At 39.1% G+C, this 15,933-nt stretch overlaps 1 protein-coding gene across 3 annotated transcripts in view; it reads left to right on the forward strand.

The window, feature by feature from the left end:
• Positions 1-15,933, forward strand: part of PTPRG (protein tyrosine phosphatase receptor type G) — a 730,401-nt gene that overhangs the window by 252,761 nt on the left and 461,707 nt on the right. The window contains exon 2 of one of the 3 annotated variants that reach the window (XM_055383012.2): positions 11,371-11,592. The exons of the other annotated variants lie outside the window; for them this stretch is intronic. The gene's annotated coding sequence lies outside the window, so the exon portion shown is untranslated. The remainder of the gene's footprint in view (positions 1-11,370; positions 11,593-15,933) is intronic. 3 annotated transcript variants of the gene reach the window in all.

Genomic DNA, 15,933 nt, shown 5'->3' on the forward strand with positions numbered 1-15,933 from the left:
ATATTATATATATGAATAATATAATATATATTATATATTATGTATTATATATTATATAATATATATAATATATACATAAATATATATATTTATAGAGAGCTATTGGTAATCTCCATCAAAAGTAAGTGCTGAACCTTTTAAATCACTGAATTTTTTTTTTAAATGGTTCAACAATTTTATAGAAAACATTGGTAGCGGGAGATTTTTATTTTGGGGGGAGTTGGTAATTTGATGTACCTTTTCATATTTCTAAGAAAAATAAAATATTTAGTTGATTGTTGTTGGCTTTAGAATCATTATAGCTGAGTTTTCAATGAATTCTGAGAAGACAACCAATAATGGCAGTTTTTAAATCCCAAATTCCTCCATGGAAAAATAAAGCAACTAGGAAAGCTAAACTATAAACTCATAAACAATATCTGTAATGAAACTAGGTTATGAGGTATCTCCATCAGTCTCAGAATATGTGTGGATGGGACAAACCACCTACAGCTACGAGACCTGCATGGAATTGGCCCCAGAGGGAAGAGACAGAAGACCTGAAGTCTCAAATCAGCTGCATATTGCAGATGCCCATGGGAAAGTGTGGTGGGCCTACTTGGGATGTGCATTGAAGAGTAGGCATGCTTCCATAGCATACCTAGTTCCTGGATGAGTGCAAGGAGACTGCAGTGGAGCAAGATGTGGTGATTTTGGGGCTCTATCATTTTCCAAACTAATAACCTGAATCTGCCTTCTAAGGTAAAACTTGCAAGAGGAAGAACTGCTGGGGGTAGAAGTCAGAATGAACAAGATGGGGCAGTGAGAGTCAAGTAAAGACAAGGTTCAGATAATAGTGTGGAAGTTGAGAAGACAGGTCTGTGAAAGCAGAAGGTCATAGTGTTTGGAATCACTTTGTGAAAATAATAACAGTGGGAGATCTACATGTTAACAACTAGAAAAGCTCCACCATACCCCCCACCCTAACCCCATGATTAGCGTTTGGGAATATTTATTTTACATTAAAAAAATGAGCAGAAGAAAAGCATTACACTTGAACTCTATATAAAGTTATTCCAAAAAAAGAAAATACGGAGCAGCACTCATAAAAGAGTTGAACACTATATACCTGATATTTTAAAATAAGACTAAAATATGAGAATGTGATAGATGGTATGAAAGAACATTATACATTAGTTTTAGAGAAACTGAGAGATGCCAGAATTGAAGAGAAAGATGGCAGGATTTGGGAAAGAAGTAGAAATAAAATAATGTTTCAGAAATTAAGAATAAATTAGAAAGAATGCAAGAGCAAGTAGAGGAGGAGAAGATGTTAATAATCAGAGAAATATAATAATGAAAAAGTCATATAAAATGTATAATGAAAAAGTTGTATAGGTGGGTGTGGTGTCTCATGCCTGTAATCCCAGCACTCTGAGAGGCTGAAGTGGGAGGATCACTTGAGCCTGGGAGTTTGAGATAGCAGTGAGTCATGATCGTGGCACTGTACTCCAGCCTAGACAATAGAGCAAGAAGACCCTGTCTCCAAAAAGAAAAAAGGGAGAAAAGAAAAAGTTGTATAGAGGCTGCCTAAAGGAGAACCAAAATATGTGTGATAGGAGTCCTGTAAGAAGAAATTGAAAGTAAAGAGAAAAAAAATATTAAAAATCACAAGAAAAATTCATTGAAATAGGGGTCCTTAAAGCTATATTTAAAGGGCCACTATGTTCCTTAGAAAATCTTCTCAAATCATTCCAGATAAATAATATAGAGAAAGTATGGGTCATTCATGAAAAGGAGAAACAAAAATCCTTTGAGCATCCCAGCAAAAAGACTCTGTCACTATAAGGAAAGGAAAATTGGATTCTTGTGAAACTTTTTTTTTCTTTGACAGTAGTGTTATATGCCAAAAAGACAATGGAGTATCATATTTAAGATATGCAAGGATAGAAAATGTGAACCATGAATTTTATAACTCTCCAAAATGGTCTTCAACTATGAAGATCAAATGATTGTGAGTGTGCCAGAAATCAGGCAATATAACTTCCATGAGCTGTTTTTGAAGGAACTAGTGGAGAACAAGCTTCAGACAACCTCAAAGCTTGAGGAAGCATTGATGACGTAAGTAGAGGTCGGTAACCAAATGATTGCTAATGGTTCTTTCTCTTTACAGAAGTATTTCATCTACTAAGGGTACCATGTAGTGTTTCAGATAATCATAATTGGAGTGTCCAGTGAATCTGGGGAAGATAGCACTAGAGGTGACACAGTTTTGTGGCCCTGAATAAATTTGTGTATCTAGGCAATAATTATCAATGGCTACTAGCATCACAAATGGGGAAGACACCTAGACTTTATATAATTCTCCATAGGAGAATGCAGTACTACCTATAAGGTAGTTCTGCCAACAAAATATGGAACTTTAGTCTGATCAAGCTTCTACATCTATCAATTTACAGAAATTAAACTGAGTATCATGTTAAATGACACTATGGGGATACAATCAGCAAAACAGACAAAATCCATAACATGGGAATCTTTATACAACAGAGGGTACAAAATGTTTTTTAGCACAAAAAGGGGTAAATGGAAATAAAAGGGGAACCTATAGATTAAATGAGATTAAGGAGTACCTTGATTTACCTTAATGTGTATGGCCCTTGTTTGGATCCTGATTGAAGCAAACACATTGTAAAATGGAAATCATTATAACTAGTTGGGAAAATGTATGTGAATATTGGATTTTTAGGAACGGATCATTCATATTTTTTAAGTGTTCCCTGACATTTTGGTTTTTATTAATAATAAAAAAGAATACATTGAAGAAAAAGGGTTTGAGTCATCAGTGAGCAAACATAGGATGCTGAATCACTCATTTGAAATTTTAGTAGATATATGAGTTAGGGTTCTTCAGAGGAACAGAAAAAAGGAGATATATTTTTAAAAGACATTTATTATAAGGAATTGGTGTGACTGTGGAGGCTGAGAAGTCCCACAGTCTGCTGTCTGTAAGCTAGAGACCCAGGAGAGCCAATGGTGTAAATTCCCATCTCTCTTGGAGGCCTGAAGAAACTTATGGCCCTGCTTAAGCTTAAACACTCAGGCAGAGAGAAGATGTTTTCCCTTCCTCTGCCTTTTTGTTCTATTCAGGCACTCAGGGTGCCCTGAATGGGTACCTACCCACATTGAGGTACCCACTCATATTGAGTGGTGCCCACCCACATTGAGGAAGGCCATCTGCTTTAAACAGTCTGTTGAATCCTAAACACCCTCACAGACCCACTAAGAGATAATGTTTAACCAAGTATCTGGGCACCCCATGGCCCAGTCAAGTTGACACACAGAAATACCCATCATCTCAGAAAACACTCCCCTTTTTAATTTCTTGTTCCTGTGTCTCTCTTTTTTTTTTTTTTTTTTTAACTGTGGCTGTAGGGATAAAACAGTAATTTTGGTGTTGAATCATTGTGTTCATTAAAATGGAGAAAGCAGGTTTTGCTGTTTGGTAGATAGAGGCGCCTGGCTGCTGGGGATTGTTTGAGTAACAGCTAGCTATAGCATTCATCTTCAGGGGTTCCTGTTTTGCACTTCCTCTGTGACCGCAGTGGGAAATTGTATATGAGTGAGACTTCCTAGGGTTCTTTGGCCACACTGGAGAACTTGATTACTTGTTACCTCTAACACCTTTATTGGACATGGTGTTTTTTTGATTCGCTGTGAACATTTATGGATTTTTTTTCATTACGCCAAGCTTTTCAAATATTCCTTTCCTTATCCAGGATTTTTAAATGCTGTGTTTCTTATGGACTTTGTCTGCATTTTGCAGTATTCTCCTCAGCATAGATTTCCCCTTTTAATGGCTACTTCTTCAGCTTTATGAGTTTAACTTTTTCAATAAGAACAACAGCACAAAATCATATTAATCATATTAGTTATGATCGGTTCTCATTTGTCTGCTCTTCTTGTTTTCTTTTTTTTTTTGAGACCGAGTCTGGCTCTGTTGCCCAGGCTGGAGTGCAGTGGCGCAATCTCGGCTCACTGCAAGCTCCGCCGCCCAGGTTCACGCCATTCTCCTGCCTCAGCCTCCTGTGTAGCTGGGACTACAGGCGCCTGCCACCTCGCCTGGCTACTTTTTTGTATTTTTAGTAGAGACGGGGTTTTACCCTGTTAGCCAGGATGGTCTCTATCTCCTGACCTCGTGATCCACCCGCCTCGGCCTCCCAAAGTGTTGGGATTACAGGCGTGAGCCACTGCACCCGGCCGTCTGCTCTTCTTAAGTTGACAGAAAAGGAGTTTTACAGTTTTTACATTTCTTAATCCTTTATGGGAAATAGTATTTCTTTCGTTTTGTATGCCAGAGAACTGAGGCTTAAATGATAAGTAATGTGCTATGAGTTATAAAGCTAATAAAGGAAGGCTAGGATGACCCTAAGCATAGAAGACAGAGGCAAAAGAAGAGGGGAAATATGAAGGTTAAAGAGATATAAACAGTAGAGGGTAAGGGGTCGTGAGGTGAGTGTATGAATAGCAGTATGAGCGATGACAATACTGAATATGATAATGATTGAGAACATCCGCCCAAGATGCATGCTAAGCGCTTTACTAGTATTATATCACTGGATTTCACAGCACCTTTATGTGGTAGTCACAATTATTTTCTCCATTTTACAGATGAGTAAACAGAGCTGTTAGAATATTATGTAATGTGCACTGGGCAGGCTCTGCCAAGTGAGTGCAGAAGCATAAGCTAGCAATTTAACTGCCTCTCAAATGCATCATAGTAATCTATCTTCCTCCTTCATCATCAGGGATTAAGTAACTGTACCATGGACAATGTAAGTAACTTGCCTAAGTAATTAGTTTCAGTCACTGGCACAGCCAAGTGGAGAATCTCTCTTTTCTGACCTGGAAGTATTATGAGTTTGCTCAGTGAGTTTGTTTTTGGAAATGCTCCTCTATGGCAGCATTCTTGCCTATTCAATACTGTTTCTTTGACTTCTGTGTCTGTTTTTAATTGTTCAGCTCTTCTCTTTCCACCCACATCCCCAAATATGCAGTGAGTAGCCGTTGGGTTTCACGTTGTAATTGGAAAAGGTAAAAGCCAGCCTGAAAATAATTCTGGCCTGTTGGGAATGTTGGCTTGATGTTTTGAGAATTTCCCTCGTGTCCCTGACTTCAGAGTTAACTTTTTCTTTAATGAGGACTAACATGTTAATGTTGTCCCTGAACTTTATTTGCAGTAATTCACTAATGGAAGCTTTCACAGCCAACTCTGGTAATGAATGTAGAACAGCGACCTTCTGTAAAAAAGGAAAGAAAAAAAATGCTTTCTGTCCTCAGAGGGATCTTTCCTGTTTGGAAAAACCAAATGGACAAGAAAAATAAATCAAGCATTTGAAGGAAAGGAGCTACATCCTTTAGAGTGTTATATTTGTGAAAATTCTCATAGCCTAGAGATTTTCTTTCCAATTTAAGCAACGAGGAATTTTCCAATGTGAAGCTATTTTTACATGGCCATTAATGGGGTATTTTTGGTGCAAAAATAGTTTCTGGTCCTTGGTGTAGCAACCTTTACCCTTTTAGTCAAATGTTTTATTCTTCCAACCACACACAGTAGGAGAATTTCTTCTCTAACAGTCCTCATACCTTCCCCAAAAAAGGAGACAGAGGAAGGCAATATTTGTTTTGAGACTGATTCGTTACACGGCCGATGGTGACTTGAAAACACCTCCCTGTGTGTGTTTTCTGGGAAAGAGAGGAACAAGTGAGTGTTCATTCTCCACTCTGACTGGGGGCCAACATCCTTTTGATACTCATTATGCTGCCTTTCCTGGTTAGGAGTTCTTGGGGCACTTAATTACCCTGGGCTGAATATTTTTTACCATCTACTCCATCCCATCATGCGTAGTTTGCATTTGCAAGTTCGGTTACTTTGGGAGATTGATGGAGTTGAAATTGATGATGAGCCAGTTGCACAGGTTTGTTTGTTTGTTTTTGTTTTGAGATGGAGTCTTGTTCTGTCGCCCAGGATAGAGTGCAGTGGCACCATCTCAGCTTACTACAACCTCTACCTTCCGGGTTCAAGGGATTCTCCTGCCTCAGCCTCCTAAGTAGCTGATACTACAGATGCACACCACCACAACCAGCTAATTTTTGTATTTTTAGTAGAGACGGGTTTCACCATGTTGAGCAGGATGGTCTCAATTTCCTGACCTTGTGATCCACTGCCTCGGCCTCCCAAAGTACTGGGATTACAGGCGTGAGCCACCAGGCCTGGCCACACAGGGGTTATTAATTAGTGGAATCATACTGCTCATTGCAGAGGAGCAAGTAGAACTTAAATGTGTTATGCATTTTGGGTGTAACAAATTTATGCATTTAGAATAGATGTTAATGTAACAAAAGTGATGAAAAACTTAAAGATTATTATGGTAATTTATATATTTTTTATTTTGTAGACTAGCTTAATAAGGTGAAAGGAAAAACAACTTGTTCTTCATGGAGTTTAAGTTCTCATGGATTTATAGTGCAAGTAGAAATCAATAATGTAGGACAACGGAGAAATGCCTTCATTCTTGGATATGTCTGTCCAGCAAATATACTGATGATAAATATCCGTGTTATAAATGATGATGAAGCTGGGTGCAGTGGCTCACGCCTGTAATCCCAGGACTTTGGGAGGCCGAGGTGGGCAGATCACAGGGTCAGGAGATCGAGACCATCCTGGCTAACACAGGGAAACCCCGTCTCTACTAAAAATACAAAAATTAGCCAGGCGTGGTGGCGGGCGCCTGTAGTCCCAGCTACTCAAGAGGCTGAGGCAGGAGAATGGCATGAACCTGGGACGCGGAGCTTGCAGTGAGCCAAGATCGCTCCACTGCACTCCATTCAGCCTGGGCGACAAAGCCAGACTCCGTCTCAAAAAGAAAAAAAAAAAAAAATGATGAAAAATGAGTTGACAGTTGTGAGATTTGAGTGAGAGATTTTGAACAGTTTTCCAAACCACACTAGACTATTCCTATTGAGTTAGTTTAAAATATTTTCTAGGCTTTCCTGCAGAAATGACTTGTCATATTTGTAGATGAGTATGTTAATTTTGACTGAGAAGCCAGGTTAAATTTTCATTTGTTTCCTTAGGTGTTTCATAAGAATGTAAGCAACCTTCCCTCACAAACCCCACACAGTCTTCTACCACCAGGTTACTCATGTAGGATAGGTGGATGGAAGAAAACCAAACTTTACATCTAAGAGGCCTTCCCTTGCAGCAGGGAAAACCATAGCTGCAATTTAATTCTGCTTTGAGGATTTTCAATCTCAATGGAATTATTAAGTGAAACTGTGATTTCTCAGCAAGTATGGTGGCTCACACCTGTAATCCCAACACTTTGAAAAGCCAAAGCAGGAGGATTGCCTGAGCCCAGGAGTTTGAGACCAGCTTGGGCAAACAAAAATTAACTAGATGTGGTGGCACATGCCTGTACTCAAGAGGCTGAAGCAGGAGGATCAGTCAAGCCTGGGAAGTCAAGGTTGCAGTGAGCTGTGACCTTGCCATTGTACTTCAGCCTGGGCAACAAAGCAAGACCTCATGTCAAAACAAATTGTGATTTCTCCACAGTGATGAAAATTTTGTATGACACAAACTCTAATCCTTCAACTACTTGCTGGTCATGTTGATAAGTCATACAAAGTCCAACTGGCTTCCTTAGATTTAACAACCCACTTAGGACAGAAAACCCTTGTGGATATGTGTTCCTTGACATTCAGTTAATTTAACTAGGTGTGGTCTTGAAGCTTCCATCAGATGTGGGCAGTGCAGAATGGGAAGCAAAAGGTGACATGCCAGAATAGAGGTAAAGAATTGTCTTTTAACCCTGACTCCTGTCTGCTCTAGGGGTGATTAGTGAAAAGGGTAAGAATATTCGAGATGCATCAGTAAATGTACTCCTGAAGTCACAAAGCCTGAAGAAAGTTTTCAGGTTATTGGACAGAATTCAGTAATTCTGCACATTCATGTGTCTCAACACTTTTAGGGATTACTAATTAAGGGAAACCCATTGAGCTTACTATTCTCCCATGTTTTATTTTAAAGACCAGTAAGTTAAATGCTTCAAGTGTAAGACTGGTCATACTGAACACAGATTAAATAGACAAACTACAGAAAAATGCAAATAAGTGGTTGAGGTTGCTTCTGGTTATGATCCATAGAAATTGTAAACACCAGAACATAATACAAAGAGGGAAAAGTGGAAACATAAGAGTTTCATACCTATTGTTTTGATGGTTTTACAATGCATATCATAGATTTTAAAAGCTGAACTAGCAGTTAGTTACTAGATTCTAGGTATGAAATGGGAGACATTATTGTATGGTAGTTAAATAAATTTCACAAATTTGGAATAAGACCAAGATAAGGTCTTAGTTCTACCACTTGGCTTATTCCATTTTCTTAGGTTTTTTTTTTTTTTTTTGAGACAGGTTCTCGCTATGTCACCCAGGCTGGGGTGTAGAGATAGGATCACAGCTCACTGCAGCCTCCATCTCTTGGGCTCATGCCATTCTCCCTCCTCATCCTCCTAAGTAGCTGAGACTAGAGCTGTTCCCTACCACATCCAGCTACTTTTTGTTGTTGTTGTTGTTGTTTGGTAGAAATGAGGTTTTGCTATGTTGTCCAGGCTTGTCTCAAACTTCTAGACTCAAGTAATTTTCCTGCCTCAGCCTCCCAAAGTGCTGGGATTACAGGCGTGAGCCACCACGCCCAGCCAATCTTGTTAATAAATGATGATAACAGTAACAATTTTGGAAGATTCATGGAAATAATGCATAGGAACTACTTAGCACTCTGCATGGTACATAGAAACTGCTCAAATTTCCTTAACTCACATTATCATTACCAGCTGTCCTATCGTTTTAGGAGGATAAAATACATATCTTAAGTTAAAATGTTTTTTTATTTGGTTGTGTCGTTTTGCATGGAATAGTAGGGAGAAGCCTCCTGATTTGTTTCTCTCGTGGAAATTTGATCTGTATCTGCTAAAAAATGTTTATCCCTTCTTCTGTAAAAGGGACTCTTTCCCCTACGGTGAGTAGTATATAGTGAATATCAATGCAGATACATTTAAACTGTGGAGGCATCAGGGGACCAAGCTGCAGTGATGCTAAGTGCAACTGACAAGATAATGACATGCAGGTTATTGTTGATTAATCCAGGTCACTGGAGAATCATTGGGAAATGCATTTATCCTTTCACCTGACCCTCCCAACCCCACAAAAATGATTTACAGTAAGTAATCTTGGAGTCACCCAGTCCTTTCTTCCACATCTTCCAGAACTTAAAAAAAAAAAAAAAATGTGATGTTTGTACTATTTCCCCTCTTCCCTACTTTTGATGAGAGCCAATTTGTTAAAAATGTAAGAATGGCCAGATGTTTGGTGTTTGTGTTAGTGGCAGCCTGGAGCTAAGTATGATTTTTTACAGTGAGGTAAAATACTTGCTTCTTACTCTACCACGTACTTTTTACACCTCCCTTTATAGCCCTTTTTGTAAGCAAAGATGCCTGACTCTTCTGTTTCTCATCTGTGAAGTATCATAGGTCTAGAGTCCATTAGACATGATAGCCAAATACTAAACGTTCTAAAAATGGAAAGGTTTTTTTTTTTTTTTTCTGATTATGTGGTGGCAAAACCTAACCTGTCCTGAAATCATTTGGTGATTGAAGTCATAATTACTATGCTTCTAGAAATATTTTTAGCCCTCCATCTCCAGGCGTATGGTAGCCTTACATATCCCGCCCTCTTCTAAGTTGAGCATGACTCTCAAACTCAATCAGGCAACTAGAATGAGAATATCGATATGAATGAGGATATAGACGTTTGTTACCTTTAGTTGGAATCTTTCAGAGTAAGGGCATACTTTGCTGTGTTCTTCTATCCTCTATAGTCAGGGAAGCGTGAAGGTGGAGCTGCCCTCTCAGCCTGGGTACCCCAGTAAGGGAGATGTTGGGCCTAGTCCCCTAAGTGGTGCATTTGCAGCATGAGCAAGAAAACATCTTGCTGTTATAAGATTCTATTTTGGAGGACTGGTTTGCAGCGTAATGTAGTTCACCCAGAGAAGTATGTGGTAAATTTAGGGCTTTGATTTTTAGTCTTTCATGTAATCAAATGCACTTTCGGAGAAGGGTTTCAATCTCACTTCCAACCTTTGTATACTTTGTTCCTAATCACACCCCATCATACTATAGGAAAGGTGGAAGGTGGACAGAATCTGGGATCCCAGCCTCACTCATGGATCCAAGGTCAGAAATCATCTCATTTCTTTCTACCAGTGAATGTCCTTCTCGTGACCTCTTGATATTTTGTGACATCCCTGATCTGTCCTTCAGTCCATGGAAATGCCCCTGGCTGTAGTCATATTTCTCTGTCTATCTAACTATATTTTCATATTTATCTGGCTGGAAGCATATATATGTATCTTTCAAATACTGGGAAGGCCCAATATTTTGCCTCATTAGGTTATACATACATGATAAACAGCATGATATACATTTTAATATCAAGTAGATAAAATACAAGCTTTTCTAAGCTATAGGTCATCACTGGTGACCCTGTCCTGATACAGTTACTTTAGAGATCTAAAGAGATATTATATTTTCTTATTATATAGTACCTTAAAAATGTCTATAACAGATAATAAAATAGTGCATTAGCTCATATATACTACCTAAAGAGAGACACTTAATCTTACTGTATTTATTTGGAAAGTTTAGGTAATTTCTTACATTAAAATATTTTTCCTTAAATTAACTGCTGATTCTTAGATCAAGTCAGTTATGTATTATTGACTTAAATTCCACGTACAGTAATTAATTTTTGTTTTGCTGGTCATACTGAGTCATTGCTATATTTCTCTGGTATGTGATTTTAGTCTTCTACATGCCCTTTTTTTCTCAGTCTATCAAGGTACATTACATAGTTTATTTATTCTAAGCGTTTCTACGAAATACAATAATTGTCACTCATGTTTTAAAGGTTTAAATTCCTAGGCTAGCAAAGGAGTAAGTTATTTTCCTATATGCAGTCAAACCTGGGTGACACAGTATGGAAGATGTTTAATATCTGTCCATATGTCTGTTTATTCTTTCATACAGCCACACATGTGTTGCGCAACTATAACATACCAGGCATAGTCAGTAGCGTCTGGGAATATTCAAGTGAAGAAATCTGAGTTCTAGCTACTCCATGGAGAAGATGCTTTTAGACTAGAACAAGGTAGACAAGGTGTGTTTTGCACATAGTCTTTCATTTTCATAGTGCCTGGCCTATGCTTAACATCAAATAGGTAGAAAGTGAATGCATGGACTTGTAACCAACATGTGTCTCATCTGGCCTTTCAAGGAAGTGCCGTGTGAACCAGAGGAAGTGCTGTGTGAACCCAGAGGAGGGGTGACTACACATGGTTGGCATCGGATGCATTGGAAAGGCTTCAGATAGGATAGTATTGGACTTGAGCCAATGGGAATTGGCATGGTGAAGACCTCCAGGGGACATGGTGACAAGCCTTGCCTGCAGTGACAGCAGCTTGTGTGAAGGCACAGTGACAGGGATTATGTGAAAAAGGTGAGCTGTGGTTTTCATGTCCCTGAGGGATGTTTATTTGGGCCAATAACCTATATTTCCTTTTTTTCCCTTGGTCATGGGTATAAGATATTTACCTGTATGACTGACTCTGTACCCAGAAGAGGTGAAAGCCTAGAACAGATGATTTCTCCAATATTTAAAGTGTAGGTTTTGTCAGCATCTGCTTGTGTTACATAGATATATATCCTTAGCACGTGGTGTGTATGTGTGTGCATGAGCTTGCCTGTGTGTGCCCGAGTACGTGCCTATGAGTGAGAGAGAAGGAACTTACTTGGCATGGGATATGAAGGAAGATACTCAGTATTTGTTCCGACTCATGCATCCCAACAAAGGCGAAGTAAATGTCTCTGTGGTGTCCCACAGAAAACATGAAGCACTAAATAATATTGAGAGAGCCTCGCTGAGCCCTCCACAAATAGTACATTAATGTCAAGGAAGTGTTGAGGAATTCCCAGAGAGCGTTGTAGTTCAATAATGACTGTTATTTATCACAAACGTGCACTCTGTTTGTTCACATTGGGTAATGAATGACCTTTCTGTTTCCGTGGCCAGGGCCAAACAGGCCTCTTTCGAGGCGGGTGCAGGCTGGGGGCCATTTATCATGCCTCACTTAGCCCGATCACTGCGTTAAACGACACCACCAGGGACATACTTGGGCTTAAAGGATCAGGCCCGAAGAAAGCCTTCATGGGTTAACTACTCCAAAAGCAAATACTGTCCAACCCTTCCTGCTGTCTCTTTCTCTTGGATTTGATGCGACTACAGTTTGGATGAAATCACATGACAGGTTGTCAGGGAGAGTGTATTAATCCACAGGAAAAGTATATTTCCAACATTGATGACTCTTGCAGGATTTTTTGTTGTTGTTTTGTTGCTGTCTGACACAGCTTCCTTTTGGTTTTTTTAATTGATAATTTCTGTCATCCTTCAAGTGAGAGGCATACAGTCAAGAAAATCACCCGGTAGATTAATTTAGCTGGTGTAACATGGTCCTGAACTTGGAATGAAAGGAGACAGAGCGCCTGTGTATTTTGGAGGAAGAGGTTGTCTTGCTTGTGATCTGGTTGGGACTGTTGATTTAGTGTGGAACTAAAGACTACTTCATTTTAGTTTTTATAATGCTGTGATGTTCTTGTATCCTCCACATGGTGGATAGCTCACAGAAAAGAAGAGGAGAAACCTTTGCATGTGGTGATTTAAATACTGCAGTGTGAAGACAGCATCTTTGTTATACGCAGTAGTTGTCCTTAAAAGTTAGATTTACATCGGCCGGGCGCGGTGGCTCACGCCTGTAATCCCAGCACTTTGGGAGGCCGAGGCGGGCGGATCACGAGGTCAGGAGATCGAGACCATCCTGGCTAACACGGTGAAACCCCGTCTCTACTAAAAATACAAAAAATTAGCCGGGCGTGGTAGTGGGCGCCTGTAGTCCCAGCTACTCGGGAGGCTGAGGCAGGAGAATGGCGTGAACCCGGGAGGTGGAGCTTGCAGTGAGCCGAGATCGCGCCATTGCACTCCAGCCTGGGCGACAAAGCAAGACTCCGTCTCAAAAAAAAAAAAAAAAAAAAAAAAAAGTTAGATTTACATCAAACGCTGGTCAAATTTATTCACTGAAAAATGCATTTAAAAGCCAGCTCTGAGAAATGCTGTGATGTCATGTGGCATAACCCTGGGAATACTGCCAGTTCTGAAAACCTGTGTAGCAAATCAGAATTGCCGTATTTTTGGAAACTTCACTGTGTGAATTTCAAGACTGCTATGCTTTGGAATTATACGGTGTGAACTGTCTTACTCTGTTGTCGTGGAAGAATACTATCATCTTTTAGGTTGATAATGTTTAATTTAGTTGTGTAATTACAGTTCAACCATAAAACCCAGAAATCTGTCAATCTCTCCAACTGTCTATCTATAGATATCTTTTAAATAGAAAACAAACTTTAGGGGCTTCTCCAGGTTTGCTGATTCTTGACAGATTTGTCCACAATGTTCTCATCTTTGAATCTTTGACTTACGACTTACTTAAAACTGGTGATGGTTCTTTTTTTTTTTTTGGAGATGGAGTTTCGCTCTTGTTGCCCAGGCTGGAGTGCAATGCCGTGATCTCGGCTCACTGCAACTTCCACCTCTCAGGTTCAAGTGATTCTCCTGCCTCAGCCTCCCGAGTAGCTGGGATTACAGGCACGTGCCACCACGCCTGGCTAATTTTGCGTTTTTAGTAGAGATGGGGTTTCTCCATGTTGGTCAGGCTGGTCTCGAACTCCCGACCTCAGGTGATCCACCTGCCTCGGCCTTCCAAAGTGCTGGGATCACAGGCATGGGCCACTGTGCCCTGCCGATGGATCTCTTTATCAGGAGGTATAAATGCATCAAAATTTGTGGAGCTGAAGTGAAATTTTACTTGGTGGCTTCCTTTCTTTTTTTAAAGACCGAATGAGAATGTTTAAATAACAAACATCTGGGTTCAGCCTTTGAAGCCTTAGCTTGTACTGTCTGATATTCTCAAGTTTTTGAGGAATATCGGGTCAGTGATGGACATTTAGCTGCAAAATATATTCCTTTAGTGTTCCATCTATTTAATCTCACTGATAAAAAGATACTGATACTGATGAGTATCTTTCCTATTTTCATGGAGACATTATTCAGGCATAACCCAGGATACTCCTAGCTGCTGTTGCAGAATTTTTCACTGAAATATAGAAATATGTGTGTATCTGTCTCACAACTTTTGTGAAAGAGCATAGTACCCACTTATGGTGAAGAGAAGGAATAAGCAGTTAAGAAAGGAAGCAGTTAAGTGAATAATTTTGTCATTTGACTTGCATAAAATCATTGGGATAATTTTTACTTATAAATATACCACACACAGGAAGGACCTTTTGTTCCATTTTAAAAATTGCAGGTGACACCTGTTTTTTGTTTTCGTTTTTGTTTTTGTTTTTTTAAAACCTCATGTTACTTCTCTTGCTTGATGTTGAACCCAGCTTAAAGTTAAAGCAGACTCAAGCCACCATTCATTCATTCTGTTGAGGACAGCATCCATCTGGTATCTTCTTACTTCGTTAATTCAGTTATTCTATCTACAATTGTTTCTCACATTGATGACTTAGGAATTTCAGGGATGGGTGAGTTAGGAAAATGCCAATGACCATCGAAATAGAGAAAAAGGTATACCAAATTTTGGGTGCTTTTTGAGTTTTCTGTCTTATGGGGAAATGAGATTTTTGTGCCTTTTTCTCCATTGAAAAAAGGAAATAGTTTTTCATAAGAATTGCTGGTTCAAACTGTGTATATAGATAAACACACATAGGATAGATATTGATGGGTGGTAAAAGTTTTCTAATTGGTTTAGAAGATTTAAAAATTACTTAAAAAGAGAATAAACAACATCTTGTCTATAACTATTCTAGGTGGTTTGTTTTTCTAAAAATAATGTAATATTTTAAAAATGTTTCTAGATGAAGGATTTCATTTATACATGGATTTATACATTTGTATCTTATAAATATCCCAGAAAGAGTCAATCAAAAAATTATATCTGCCAAAATAAGTGTAATCATGTTGTTCAGCCTAACAAGAAGGGGGTGCTTTGCATGCACAATTCCATGCAAATGAATTCACATTTCCATTTAGCTGTAATGGGCACATTCTCCCCACAGCTGTGCTTTTCGTTGTGACATGGAGATAGAAGCTCCACTTTCAAAATTATTGGATTTGGAAATGGAGTTAGAATATTGAATTTGCTGCCTAAAATAATAACTATCTCTTTTTAAAAACATTATTATATGCTCAAAACCCCTTCCCTGGACTAAGTCATTTAATTCTCATAACCCTATGAGATAGGTACTGTGATCATCTTCAGAAGAGAGTTTTGGAGCATAGAGAGTGGGTAAGCATCTGGGTCAGGGTCATGCAGCTGGGAAGAAGCTGACCTGGACTTGAACCCAGGCTTTCTGGCTTTGGAACTAGCTCTGTTAACTGCTGTGTGTACAGCCTTCAGGGTATCAGGTCCTTATCTGACATTATCTCACCCTCTTCCCCCAGTGGATCTTGTAGGGTAGGTATTATTATCTTCATTTTATAGCTGAGAAAACTGAGATGCAGAATATGCTGCTCTGATCTTTGGTTTTTACTTACTTTTTTAAAAAAAATATTTATTTCTAGTTTGTATTTCAGTAGGTTTTTGGGGAACAGGGTATTTGGTTACATGAGTAAGTTCTTTAGTGGTGATTTATCAGATTTTGCTGCCTCCATCACTTGAGCAGTATACACTGAACCCAATATGTAGCCTTTTATCCCTCGTCCGCTTCCCACCCTTTCCCC

The sequence above is a fragment of the Gorilla gorilla genome, chromosome 2 (genome assembly GCF_029281585.2).
Source record: "Gorilla gorilla gorilla isolate KB3781 chromosome 2, NHGRI_mGorGor1-v2.1_pri, whole genome shotgun sequence".
Lineage (NCBI taxonomy): Eukaryota > Metazoa > Chordata > Mammalia > Primates > Hominidae > Gorilla > Gorilla gorilla.